Below are 15,581 nucleotides of genomic sequence, written 5' to 3' on the forward strand. Positions count from 1 at the left end.
ATCAAAATCGATTACACTGGGAAATAGTCATTTCGAATACTGGAAAAATATGATTTGTCAAATTGGCTTTTGAGATAAAAACTATTAACTAAAATAATATATCTATGCTGTTCATTGAAGAAATTAAAAAAAAAGTTTTTCTGTAGGCTTTTCTACCATGGTTTTGCTCAAGACTCACTAAGGTCCAACAGTAGGCTGCCATCATGTGGCGGTCTCATCGACCCTATCTTTCTATCGCCCACATTATCCGGGAATCGGTCTAAATGGCAATGCAAAACGTGCACTTTAATGCTCGTATTAGCTCCTATTCTGTTAAAATTTCGAAGCATTTTAGTGACTAGTTTTGCATAGTCTGGAGCTGTATGATTTCTTAATAAATGTTTAACTACTAAAACAAAGCTTAGCCATGGCTCAGATTCAGTTTATGTCATATAGTTCACGAATTCAGTGTCTTTTATAAGTGTACGGATTTGAGGTACATCGAAGATGCCCGCTTTCAATTTTTCCATACTCACCGCTGGAAATTTTTCACACACATATTTAAAACAGTCACCAGTCTTATCAAGGGCTTTGATGAACTGTTTCATTAGTGCGAGTTTGATGTGAAGTGGTGAAAGAAGGATATTTTCTCGGTTTAGCACTTTATAGTCGAATCTGCTAAACAAATCTGCCGAATACGTATCGAAAATAACTTTCTTTTGTTTACACTTCTGTCAAATTGGTGTGTAAAGTGGGTTACATATGTATATTTAAGAATTGATTAAGATTTGTGTGTTCAGAGTTAAAATACACGCATTGTATGAATGTAAACGTTACAACTACGAAAACCTTTTGGACTATTCCGTGTTGTTATTTAATAAAGCACGCAGAAATTTACCTTTTTCTATTCAAGAGACTATTTCGCGTCCACGAGAGGAATTATAACTTTAATTTTCGCTTTCAAAATCTTATGAAATAATCACCAGGAATTTAATTTATATATTTCTAGCTACCCCCATTGTTATTTCGTAATAATTTTATTCTCGACTGAAAAACGGGCATTGCTCCGCAAAATACCTACTCGCCTAAAGTAAAAATTGCCGAAAATTCCTGTTGATCCTCATTAAAGAATTTAATCCAAGCCACTCACATTTTTATATGTTTAGCCATTCAGGCACACATTCCACGTGACATGGATTACGTGCGATTATATTTTAAATATTCAAGTTTTGTGAGATTGTGAAGGGAAAGTTTGACCTTACAGATACGAACAATATGTTTAGTTTCGAAAGGTATTCACATTTTATTAATCACTATCGAACCAGAAACAAATATGAAACACTTAATGACATGGGGTAGCAATAGTCTAGGGAACACCTTTAAGCTTGTTGTTATCAAGGTTCAATCACGTTAGTAGAATATCGCCCCTTTCCAAATATCGAACTTTTATATATTTGAAATAGATAATTACGATACAGGATACATTACCACTTTTACAGTGGGCACGTAACTAACTAAAAGATTTATTTTCTATAACAGGAATGTGGAAACATTCTCTAGTAATGAACCGTTGGTATTAGAAGCATGTAAAATATCGCAGCACAGTATTTGACTTCATCGTTTCTATACATCGCGACATGCCTTTGTGTTCATTCCAACTATTGTATGTATGTGAAGGATAAAACATATGTTAGCAACAGAATCGTCGGGAGAATAACATTGTTAATTGTCATAACAAGGCTGTTGTTTACATTATTAAACAATGTAATAAATTGCTCATATGTACAAACCTACAAACTAATACGTGCTTTCAAAGTAATTTTTATCAAACGCTTCTATTAAAAATGAATTACATCTGTTGCTATTAATACACAAATAAAAAGAGAATTCATGTACTTGCACGATTTACCATTTATGTACGGAATGTATGTTCTTTTTCTGTATTGTTAAGACTATTTTGCGTAATTGTACAATATTCCATATCGTCGTCTTACTTAAAAGCCATGCAAATATTATGATCTGGTTCGGGGGTAGAATTGACCCCAGTTCCGCGTTCAACTAAAACCATCATAGCTGCTTTCTAATCCCCTGCAAGTTCGTCCTTACATTCCCAATCCCCTCAGATGTTTTAACCGTCAAATGTTTGGACATGTTTAATTATTTTAGAGATGTTTTAGGTGTGACAATTCTTTATATAACATTAACAGAATTGAGGGGGGATGTTGAAAATAATTTTGGCAATTCTGCAAATCTGTCATAATGACACCGTCGTAAATTAAATTTGTTACTTGTTACGTTTACTATTACTTTATTACCACTCGAAATCTTGAATTCAACACTCCGGACCTCTACCAGAATGTGCGTAATGCATTTCCCCACCTGTAAAAAAAGTGACTAGAAGAAAGAAGCTACATAATATAAAATGCAAAACATTAATATTAGGATCTTATTATGTTGGTTACGATTGGCGAAACTAATTAAATTAATGTTTTATCAAAAACTTCACTACAATATCATACCTATAGTTTTATTATGAACATTTTATTAATTTTAGACTATTTACAGTATAGAAATAAATCGCATATTGTGAACGAGTGGGGTCGTTATAAGTATCCAACTTCTTCAGTAAACAAGTTATAACACTTTATGTGGTATAAAGACTGTAATAGTCCATACCAGCACATGTTATCGAGAAATGCTTATTCTTGAGATAAAGTTTATCAAATAAACACGATAGTACAAATCAGATATCGTCTAACAGTATTAGGTCTTAAACGAGAAAAGAAAATTTTACGGGCAAATTTTGATTACAGATACTTCAGTTTTATGCGAACAGTAATCGTAATATGGATGCATTAAAAAGCTTTCAACACCTTTACACATAAAAATAGTCGGTTATTACAACCATGAATCTTTGTGATATGAAGAGCTGAGACGATTTTGTGATTTAAAAAGGAATCGCCATTCTCTGCGGCGGCGACAGCTTAGATATGATCCACATATATAAACTCTTCAACTCTTTGTATACAACTTACATGCCAAAAGCAACAGACTTGTTCCAGATGGATTGCATTAAGTAATTATATTACATACATAAAATAAAATAAATAACAATTAATGCGCAACTTATCGCAGATTGATTAAGATGCTTTGTCCTACTAACGTAGGAACGCGTGAAGCGCATATTCATTTAACTCTTGTAATATCCACTGTGTCCAAGAACTACAAGATAAGGATGTCTATCACGGGGATATCGGAAACGATATAAGATACGAAGATCGTCAAATTATGGAAAAGTTGCGCTATTAAAGAGTTATTATCATGCTTTAAAGAAAACCAGAAAATTCCAATTACTTCCGAAGATATGCCGGAAAAACCGAAATTTACCGATTTCGTTTTTATATATCTTACCACTGCCGAGCCGATCGCAAACCACTGCAATTCACTTTCACGAACTGTGGCTGTCGCATTTCAAATCTGCTCTCGCTTTCCTACCTCAGCTTTTTAACACTTGAGCGTTTCATGATTTCGTTATATATAAACTTCAAAACTAGCATCCTATAAGTGTTTTCAACACTAAAAAGACGATGTTGGGTGGATGAAATTAATACGAAGAGGGGATTAGGGGAATACCACCGCGTATCTATAGAGCTAGAGTCACATGAAGGCAGATTTTTCAAGTATTTCCGTATATCGTGAGAGCGTTTCTAGGAATTGCATTTTTTGATTTCCTCTTTCTCTTCAGTTAAATACATGACAAACAATTTTATGATTAACTAATTTATAAAGAAGTATAAATTTAATATACGTCAAAGGCAAATAATGAAAAGTTATCGCTGTTTTTTCAGGTAATTCCAAGGCATATCTGATTTATTGTAAAATGAACCTTTTTATTTTGTGGATTTCTACGGTTTTGAAACACGGAAAATTATGAGTAATAGTATGAACAGATGCAGTATTTTTTTCTCTAAAAAAAAACCTATTTAGACTTTTGCTCTAAAATAATTAGGCGAGCTAGTAATTGACTATAAAGAAATTACCATTGAAATCCCTATGCTGCGTCGCGCTAGGCACCACCCGGTATAGTAGCGACTAATTCGTACCATAACTGAAACTGACTTGTGACATACGTGCATCGACATAACGGTCAAAAAATGTTACTTTTCCAACATTTAGTTGGTGTGAATTGTGAATGTGAATTATGTCCTCCTGCTATGTCGCGTTAACATTATCAAAATTATAAATACCTCTGCATCCATGGCAAAGTAAGCAGCCAGAACTTTTGCTTCTTCACGGGCTCGTGGAACTGAGGCGAGAATCACGGCATTGGATGGCAGCTTACGCTTTGTCCTGTATTCCCTTAGTTTGGTTGACTCCATATCCTTCTTAAAGGGTCTACAAATTATCGAAAAAATACTTAAAAGTTTAGTAAATTGTAGAAAAATTCTCAACGGAAAGGTATCACTCATTGCTTTGGTCTCAATTATAATAAATTCTATTAATAGAATTCTAGAATTTACTCTAGTATTTACCGCCAAGTAAACCAAAGTTTATTTTTGCCAGAACCTCTATGACGTGATAAGTCGACTTCCGGTGTATTTTTCAAAGGGATAAACATTAAAAATCAGCCGACTATCCTGCTATTGTAAACATTTCGTGGTAGACTTACCGTGGAAAAACAAAATCTTTTAAGGTGTTTATAATGTGCCCTTGAAGCTCTATACGACGTAGCCGATCCAACAGTTGCTGCATATCAAAGTTAATGGCAGTAGCAAAAACTGTCGTTAGTGACCTTACGGCACGGAACAGTCTCGCAGGGTTGACTAGAGAAGAAGGCCACAATAAAAAGTTCTTCATGTTTCACTTCCCCGGAAGCGTCTGATGAGCTGGATGATGCATTGAGTTCTATGCAATTGAAACAAGCTGAGCTAATAAAATTCTCCTCAAGCTTGTGACCATCATCGGGATGCCCTTGGAGAAGCCATTGACGCCAGAGTCTAAAGGAAAAGGTGGCTCTCCAAATCATGAATACTCTTGTCTTCGGCTGCAACATCAGGGTCTAGGAAAGCCATAAGAACGTCTCGCAACATCAAAAGAAACGTTTCAGTTGTTTTAGTTGATAGAGAATCAATAAAAAAAGCCTTGGTTTGAACAATACGTATATTAAATACAAAACACAAAACCATCCTCCATGACACTACATCAGTATATGCCTATATCTATTCCTTTGAGGGCGCCACCTTCTCACACGTGCTTGGCGTGCTCTGAAGGTTGCCATTCCTCAGGCGCACAAAACATTAACTAAAAGTACATAATATAATACATCAGTAGCATCGGAATCTTTCTACTGCCGGACCACTCCCAGAAACCGAGGTCAATAATTTTTAGAACTTCATCCGACCATCAAGATCGGATTTCGTCAAGCCATGAACGATCTTCTCTTGTTCTAAAACACTGTGTAAATGAGTGACGCTCACAACGTGCGTGCCCATCAATAAGGCAGTAGACATCTTGCACAGTCGTGTCTTCATTTTTGTGCCGATATGGACGGTGTCCTGATAAAAAAATCACAATGTTTAAAGACCTGAAAATGGTTCCGATGTCTCGCTCCGTCTGTGGTTTCTCGGTCTCATTTGCCCATATTTCTTGGGCTCACTCTAAAGATTAAAGTTTACCCCGATTGTACCCGTGACTGTACGGACCTGAACATACACAAATCGAGGGTCCGAATTTTGATTAAACCAGCCGTTCCATTCTCCTTTGTTGTGGGCGTGGAAAGCTGTTCTGTGTTTCATGGCCCGTAAAAGTTTTGGATGTAAAAGAACAGACCAATAAAAGCGTTAATGAAAGATAACCTCGTGCACCCGGTAAGGTGTGCCATGGGGACAGGGCCGTAATCCGGGGGGGGGGGGCTGGCAAGAGAATAGCGATGATATTGTAAACAAGGATAAATGGGGTCATCCCGCCTTCATTTTTTATTTCTGATCCACAAAGTACATTAAAAATAAAAAGACCCGTGTGTCCTCAATTTTTATTTGCGAGTAAAATAAACCCAAAATAAATTATTGAAAAGCTACGTCACAAACCTAAAATCAATCACGTAGAAGTGAGCTGGCAACCTTACGCGAGGGTCTGACGTTAGTCACATTTGACGTTTTGAGAGGGATGTTTAACTGCATCTAGCACGAAAGTGACAAGTGCCTGTGACAGATGACGCAAGTTCTAAATGCTGTTTAATAGACTGCTTACTATACCACTCAACAAAGAACAATACGATGCAGAACTAAATACAATCTTTCAAATAGGCATTAATAACCAATACTCTTCACAATACATACACAATATATATCATAAAAATAAACAAAAACACATCACCAATACAATATACCCACATTACAAAACCAACAATAAATATATATCAATAGAATACCATCAACACATACATTACAAACTAAAAAACGCATTAAAGTCACACAATTTAAACCTCACAACAAGATCGCACCCTACGTTACAAAAAATACTCAAAAACACAATGACACAAGAACCACACCATCAACAATCAGGCATATATCAAATAAATTGTTCACAATGCAACCGCATATACATTGGCATGACCACGCGTAATATACAAATCAGATTCAATGAACACAAGAAAAATAAACCTCACTCCGCTATAGGCACACACATACAAAATACAAATCACGACATCAACATTAACAACACTAAATTATTACACAAATGCAACAATTACCATAAACTCACCATACTAGAACACTTCGAAATACAAAAAGCACTCAGAAACACCCACACAATCACCACCAACGAAATCACAGAATTCAACACATCACACATATATAATTTAATACCCCCATTCAATAACCTACACATACACGCCACTGCAAACAACATAACCACACTTTAACACTTTATAACCACACTTTACACAACGTTGCTACTAGTTTATCTTCTATGTAAGTTGGATAATTTAATTATTTATTTATATAATATTGGTTGTTTGTGATGTTTCAATTCTACTAATGTTTTATCATTCAATAGAGTCATTCCATTTCCACTTTCGTCAGTAACACGCAACGCACTTCATGACATGTATAAATACGCTGCCTTTTAAACCTTGACGGTAAGCACAAGTATAAGATTATGTTGTTTATATAATACAGAATATATTTATAGCTAGGCCTGATGATGGCAATGTTGCCGAAATCGATAGCCATAGAGAAAAAATTATAATATAAACGTTACTAAACTTCATTATATTTTATTCTAAATGCCATTCTCCTGCAATATTGCCAAGTCGTTATGTCATCTGAATGGTTCTAGGAGCTGATTGGTCGGGCTAATTACGTCACAGAGCCCGCCACAATCATATCGTTTTGAATAAACCTTTAAAACCGCACGTTCATTATTTTTTTGCTAATCAGCCTCTATTTTTAAATAAACTTTTATTGTCCAAAAAAATGTTTTATGGTTTTAGGTACACGCTTATTAAATTAGAACTGTACTATACTGTAAACCCCCATTGTGCCTCTTGTGCATAATATAGCGCATTTTTTTTAAACATTTCATTTGTCTTTGTAAGTACCTTCCTCCCACAATCCACTCTTGAGATATAAGGAAGGTGAAGGATTGCGCATGCGCGAAAGAAATTTTTTGCTTCCGCATTCGTTTTACTTTTATTCGAAGTGCTTACATACAAAATTTCCTTTAAATATCTTCACAAATAAAACAATCAGATTGCGCATGCGCAAAACAACTTTTTATTCGAGGTGCCTACATACAAAATATAATGTAATTCAGTTCATAAATAACGGAGATGTCAAAAAATCGGATTGCGCGTGCGCAAAACAACTTGTTTGATTCGACATTAATCTTACTTTTATTCGAGGTGCGTACATACATTTCATGTAATTCGGTTCATAACTAACGGAGATAAAAAATCGGATCGGCATGCGCAAAACAAATTTTTTAGTTTGAAATTAATGTATATTAATGTGAACTAATTTGAATTCACGTGAATTAATTTGAATTAACTTGAATTAACGTGAATTAATTTGAATTGAATTGACGTGAATTATTTTGAATTAACGAATTAATTTGAATTAGCGTGAATTAATTTAAATTAGCGTGAATTAATTTGAATTAACGTGAATTAATTTGAATTCGAATTTTTGCTGTACACCAAAAATGGAACTTGTTTCCCCCTAGAACACGCAAGTTATCTTTGGATGGATTTTCTATCATGGATGCCATTTTCAAACGCAGTCCCAACACTTAGAAAAGAGCAAACTGCAAATAGTTTTGACAGACGAACCCAGTCTCGTCTAAATCTAAATTTAAGTGCAATCAAAGAATTGAGGTTTCAGAAACTGCATCATTTGGTTTTTGTGTTTAATTGTCCGTTCTATTTATTAATATCGCATTTAACACCGGAGATTTTGGATTATTAACACTAAATATTTCTTTAATTAATCGTTTATAGCAATCTTTTGTTACGTGATATTTGTACTCTGGTCCTGAGTGCCTATTTATATTTCAGACTTATTTGGTTGATTTTTTCAAATAAATTTGTTTTGTCTGTAAATGATTAGCTTTGTGTTTGATCGAGTCCAAATTACGACATCTCATGTTAAATTTTCTATTTGATTATGACAAGTGTTAATTAAAATTTTGGTTAAAGAATTCTTTGGAATTGTCGGGAATTGATCAAGGCCGCCGAATTCTCAAATGAATAAAATAAAAGTCTTATCGAGATTGTTAGTGGTAGCAGATAACGGTTTATATTTTTTAGCAGGTTATTTAGCAGCATATTTAAAGATATGCCAAAAACCTGACGATTTCGGAAAAATATTATTTTAAAGATTTTAAAAAAGAAAAAAAAGGGTATAAATGAGCTACAATACAATGTTACAGTTTTGCAATGTTGAAGCATTGTTTGGATTTAACTTCATCTTTGAATGTCCCGTTTAACAAAACGTTAGCGTACAAGCACCGACTTCTTAGACGTAATTGATTAATTTGCAAAATAGACGGTTAATATTAAATCACTTTCTTATTACAAATAAGCGAAAACGTGTATGCAGGGTTGTCAATATGGAGTAATGGCGTGGCATCAATAACGCTTAACAGAAAAACTAGTTTTAACTCGGCAACTTATATGCCAAATCCATTTGATAAAAAGCTTTTCTAAAGCGTATTCATATAACAAAACGAACGAATTTTAGGATATTTCAAGTCGAAGCACTTACATTTCACTGGCAGCCATTGTTCAAGACATTCAAAACAAATTTTCTGTAACTTAGTTTTCAAATTATACCAATTTTAGAAAAGCGTAGAGATATAAACGGAATATTTTCTTGGCAAATTTGTTTACGTAACGTAACCGGCTGACCTGGCGTAGAACTTAGTTTCTAAGTAAATAATGAAAAATATCACGATTGATACCCACCACAAAATATGTAAAATTAGGTTTTCATTATTTAATCGTTTGCCTTTATTTAATCAAGCTTACATTTACGAGCAAACAATCACCACATGTACTCGGCCAGTATTAGGGTAATGCACTAATTAATTTACCACTTATCTTCACCCAGACTACTAGGACATACTAGCTAGGTGATAGCGTTAGGCCCCTTCTTACGTCGTTTACCAGTTCTTTTATTGTAAGTAGCACACAAGGCAAATTAAAGGCATCATTGGTGTTAATTAGGTGTATTCCTTACAATTTTGGAAATTAACCCTTTTAGAGAAATTTTTTGAAAGAAAAAATTTCCGTTATGTGATGGTTTTGCCCGTCTGCCTGTCTGTTTCTCGTTTAACTCGAGAACGAAAAGAGACGGCGATGTCAAACCTTCGCCAATCGATTTCTACGAATTCAAGAATCAGCCCTATTGAATATGAGCCAGTAGGGATGAGTGGCAACAAATTCCCTATCACTAACAATACCTAACATGAAAGTTTGTTTTGTTCTTAAAGTATTGTACATAATATGCACCTAAATTATTATAAATTACAACTTGCGCACGTAATATCCAGTTTCTTTGCATAAATTAGGCATTAGAACAGTTATTTTATTAAGGAAACTGATTTTGTCTTTTAGATCCCAAACTTCAAAACCCCGCCCTCACCGACCTACCTTACTTTAGTGTACATAAAAATATTCAGACTGCAATGCGTCAAGAAACTCTCGAAATTGTCTATAATTGAGTGCTCGTGAAGGAATGCTATTAATAACCTGAATAACAAAATCAAGCACTTGTTTCATTTCTTGATCAGATTTACACAAAGCTTCTTGATACATAACACGAACTTCGCTCCGAGAAAATGGTTACCTTGAATACGCCTACAAAGCCAGTCTTTGTCATATTCGATGTTCCATCAGTAGTAATATTACAAATATTGAAATTCTTGACAAATATCTGATCCTTTTGTCGTTCCCTTTAATTCGAACGCATGGAAACTAATTGTTCAGTAACACAAAAGTTGTCATCAATATCTTCTATAAATAACGCAGCTGTGTCAGTTATACATAACCACTTCTAAACAAAGAAAACTTAAATTATAATAAAACGTGTCTAATGAAATACGTTATACCTTTATGCCAACTGTAAAGGGTTCAGAACTTAGTTGAGATAACAAAAATGATAATTATATACTATTTTTGTATTGTACAAGCTGAAACAGCTTTTAAACCATTGTTGTAATAATAATAATGTTATTAATCCAATTTCTGGATATAGGACAAGTCAAATTTAAACATGCTTTGTAACCAATAAAACAAGAACATAAAACTGTAAAAGACAACAATATTGTAAATATGTTATAGAACGTTCGTACTACCAATCAAACACAACGCATATAACTTGACCAGTCCTCTTTTATTTACAGCCAAAAATGGTTGTAAGAAAGATATAAATGTTAATAAATCTATTTGTATAGATAAGAAATATAGCAATAAACAATGAATGAACCAGAAATGGTGAAATTTGCTTCCTCTTTAATTTTTTTCTCAGCAACCATAAGAGGTTGAAGCAAGACTTCTGGCATATCTTTGAATAGGTTTTCGAGTATGCTTTGTGACCCGAAGACGCATTAAGTATGTACAGGGTGGCCAAATAAGAATGCGAGGTACTGTATCCGGGAACCTGTTCATCGTAGAGGCTTGCGGTAAAAAAATTATTACTAAAACGGCTATGAGAAAAACCTGGAAAATATTTTTTAAGTTTCTGCAATGGCCGCTAGGGGGCGTAACTGCAATCTGGAATCTAAAAAAGTGATTTTTCTGTGAATTCCGCCATATTAACCTAACAAAAAAACTTTGATGCTGACGATAATCTGAACCTTTTTTGTTTGACAATTTTTCCTCTAAAAATGAAGTGGTGGGGGGGTATTCAAAGGTTTCCGTAAAGAACACCCAGTATCTTCGAAACGACTGAGCCGATTTTAACAAACTCGGGTTAATTGAAAAGAGTTATTCTTCAGCTACAAATATTATAATATTTGAAGTTTTGTTAGTTTCACATACTGCCGCTTGAGGGCTTTTTTTGACATTCCGACAGAAATGGTTAATTCTCTCAAAAAAATTAAATGCGTTGGTTTGATTTTTTTATGGAAAAGTAGCTAAATGATGCCTAAACACGCTCCCGAAAAACGGTGAACCAGAAAAGCTTTTAATGAATTAAAATTGTCTTATAACTTTTATCCAAATCGGAGCTTTGACCTAATAGAAATATTTCAATTAACGATGTCGTGTAAATAAAACCCCCACTCTAAATCAAAAGTATTACTATCAAATTAAACAGACTAACGAGTCTTTTTTGCTCGTTTGGAAAATTTAATTAAATTTAACCCGAGTTTTAGTATGGGCTTTGAAGTTATTTTTTTACAGCTACATTATGTCATTTACTTCGCTTAGATCGCTTAATTGTGTCTTAAATATTTAATTTTAATTAACTAGTTTCGGAATTTAGGTACATATTTGTCATCGCGAAGTTTAATTAATATATTCTATCATAGTTTAATTGAAAGGAGATTAAATGAATTAAACGTTGAAATCTTACGCGTTTCGGAAGTAGTACGGGTTTTAGATTAAGGTTGGCTAAGGTTATATGTTTGCAAGGTAGGTAATTCAATTATCCTTGAAAGAGGGAACGGGAATATAAATAAAAGAGGAAGGTAACAAAATGTGTTTGGTAGCAAAGTCGCTATTAGTTGCGTAGGATGCCTAATCCAATTACTTATTTATAAAGAAGTGGTTCTGATAGAACGGATTACTCCGCGTCAAATGACCTAATCAGAGTAGTGATACTTAGGGCAGTTTGTGCGAAGATTCTAGAGATTTAACACGTATTCTTATTTCCCTCGTACATTATGTAACAATAAAGGCGGCCTGTTGCGCATCGATATGTAATCATACAAACATTTGCAAGGACTCTGAACACATAAAACCGTTGTTTTAGTTACTTAGGGATTGCCCTAAAAACCACTGCGCTCATGTCATCAAACGGATACGAGCTTACATTATTTTGCTTTCGAGTTGATTATATGAACCGAAAACGGACTACGAAAACGTAATAGTTCAGAGTAGTCTCACAAAAACTTTTTAATTGAAACTCGTCTTCGGGGTTAATTAAATATAATTATTTTCAGAACTGAGTCGCGCATTCAAATTTAAGTATAAACAGAAATAGAACAATTAAGCTTGTATTTTAAATCCTCTTAGCAAAATTTCAATTAACTTTCTCTTTACTGCCGCGCTTCTTTTAGAAAATTTGATCAATTCTTTCTTGGTTTGAGGTTGACGTCAAAAGTTTCTTTTCAGGGATTACTGTTCCAATTGTAAGATTATTTATTGATTCCTTGTCATTCTGTATTATACTTAAAATGGTCCGCGTCTTACAAGCTCTGTTCATTACACTCTACTTCTACTATACTTTTTATAAGCTCGTAGATTTGTTAAAACTAACAATAAGAATAGATTTTAAGATGAATCGTCATTTGTTTTCTATGGGGAACAGCAGTTGCGGTTTTACCGGATGTAAAATAGTGTCATATAAACAATAAAATTATAGTTGATTATAAAACATTTTTATTTGAAAAGTGACCAGAAATAAGTTTCATACTTACTTGTACCTTGTACATATGTGGTGCACGTTTCGTGCCACCATTTATCACACTCAGAACACATTATCGAATCTTCAGGTGGAGATTCAGGGTATTCTATGTTGCACCCTGGACACCGCACAATATCCTTAACGAGTAGTTACTTTCTGGTTGCTTTTCTTTTTAGTCAAATTTCTTTTTATCTTCTTAAGAGTTCTTATTTTTTTTTGTAGAAGACTCGTTTCAAGTTCTTCTTCGAAGGGCGTGCTTGATAATATTTCCAATCTTTGGGTTCTAGTTTTGCAACGATTTTGATCGCCTTGCCTGTAGGGCAGTGAAATTACTTGAGCCGCTTTTAGAACGTTTTCTTCGCGAGGAGACTCGGATGGTATAATGATCCCATTTTCACAAACAATTTCCATCTCAAAGACGTCAATATTTACATCCTTTGAGCAACCAGGAGGTGGTGTAACATGAGAAAGTTTCTATCGACATCCGGTGAAACCGGAAGTGAAACGATATTTTGCTTTGATGTATCATAAAAAATGATGTTGGTATGCAAATTTTCAGATTTAAATGATTAATGAATCTGAATACTTATAGGTAACGGTTTACGTGAAACAGCCGTCAAAGTCCCTAAATTTGCAAAACATGATGTCCCTCTGATTTTTCAGTATGCTGTTTGGAACCACTAGGGTAGTGTAATATAGAATAATAATAGAAGATCAGCGTACGTACGCATAGTTAGCTAATGCCTCTTTGTTGTATTCTTTGATGACATCAGCAGAAGTCGCTTCGAACTGTGAAACACTCGGCAAGCCGTCTTTTCCAAGATAAGGAACAAATCCTATGATATGATTCGCCCACAGTGCCACTGCTAATGGATACTAGTTTATCTATTCATGGGAACGGTGGATGGTTGTTGAACCAGGCGTTCAGTTTTTTCACGTCAGAGGTATCTCGTGCAATTTGTGTAGGTGGCATATCACCATCCCGCCCGTCCAGTGAGAAGGCCCACGTGTAGATAGATATACCTCTGCCATGGGTTAGGTCACCCTGGCTCTTCATTGAACGCATCAACGCCTGTTCATATATCATACTCTTACTTCCGTCAATTTCAAATGCAATGTCCTTATCGCATCCGAGTAGATAGGACTTAAATGCACCCCCCAGATCTTCCTTAAACAACGCAATTTTCACATCTTACAAATTTACACGAATGACAAAATTATGCAATTAAAAACAATTCTAAAATAGAAAACTAGATTTAAAATAAGAAATTCAGATGACGTAAACCAATTCTGTGCTATTCGTAATGAAATCCTCCAGATTTAAATTAAATGAAACCATTGGCACATACAGAATGAGAACTTAAATGTACACGTAAATTTTGTAAAGGAAACGTCGGTCACGCGTACCGTCTCTATTCCTTAGTACAGCGTTATTCTAAAAACAAGTTTATTTTACTTATAAAGTTCACCATTATTGTGGACGATTGAAAAGCTACAATCCACAACAGACATGATAGGAGATAATTAGGTTTATTCCTTAATTAACATTTTGGAAATGAATTCCTTTTCATTTACAATCCACAACAAACGTCTAACAAGAAAAGCGCCGTCAAAGATACTTTCTCCTTGGCAATTAGAATACGTACGAGCGTTCCAGAAATCGCAGTTTATAGAAGAAATAGGTTCTCAATAAATTAAAAAATGAAAAGCTTTTGTAATTTGCCTACGTACTCAAAGATATGACTCAAAATCGTGATTCAGGTAATGTAAGAACCAATTTATTCGTGATCGTTTCAGTTAAACAAAAGTGCGAGTTGGCGTAAGTAAGGATACCCGAGTTAAAATTGTTTCGTTCACTTTGGGCAGTAACAAAATTACCTTATATACAGTGATATTCAGATAGAAGTAGACAGGGATTTCCTGTAGAAATTTCCTATGTCTACTTTTACATGATAAAAAGTTTCCTGAAAGACGCCCTATTCTAATTTCGGTTCGTGTGCGATGTATTCAACTAAAGAAAAAGTTGTTATTTCCAATTGGTATAGTGCCGATAACAGTCAAAGGGAGCTTAAGAGATTTATTTTCTGTGAAGCTAAGGCAACAATATTCAAATTAATAATTAATATGACAGCCAGATCTTTATTTGTTTTAAGAATTTTGGTTGCATAAAATTAAGCGTCTTTCAGGACACTTTTTATCATGTAAAAGTAGACATAGGAAATTCCTATAGGAAATCCGTGTCTACTTCTCACTGTATGTTCGAATGACGAAATTACAATCGGTACCTATTTACTATTTATAATGGTAATACGGTGTCAGTTGAAGAAAATTCAGCTAAGAAAAAAAAGGAGCAAATAACGAATTTTTAATACATCCTTTTGATAAAAATGGTTGACGTTTTCGAAACGTTGACATCTAAGTTAAATTACATGTCTAAACAGTTAATTGAATAAATTAATAAATTAGATTTGACAT

General features: G+C 34.3%; 1 protein-coding gene and 1 long non-coding RNA gene across 2 annotated transcripts in view; both read left to right on the forward strand.

The window, feature by feature from the left end:
• Positions 1–15,581, forward strand: part of LOC116163592 (KH domain-containing, RNA-binding, signal transduction-associated protein 2-like) — a 186,599-nt gene that overhangs the window by 19,572 nt on the left and 151,446 nt on the right. The gene's annotated exons all lie outside the window — the stretch shown is intronic.
• On the forward strand, positions 6,215–7,205 carry LOC116173111. The gene is made up of 3 exons (XR_004145869.1): positions 6,215–6,950; positions 7,036–7,117; positions 7,171–7,205. It is a non-coding gene; the product is annotated as an uncharacterized LOC116173111 (long non-coding RNA).

This window comes from Photinus pyralis, unplaced genomic scaffold (genome assembly GCF_008802855.1).
Source record: "Photinus pyralis isolate 1611_PpyrPB1 unplaced genomic scaffold, Ppyr1.3 Ppyr1.4_LG1, whole genome shotgun sequence".
Lineage (NCBI taxonomy): Eukaryota > Metazoa > Arthropoda > Insecta > Coleoptera > Lampyridae > Photinus > Photinus pyralis.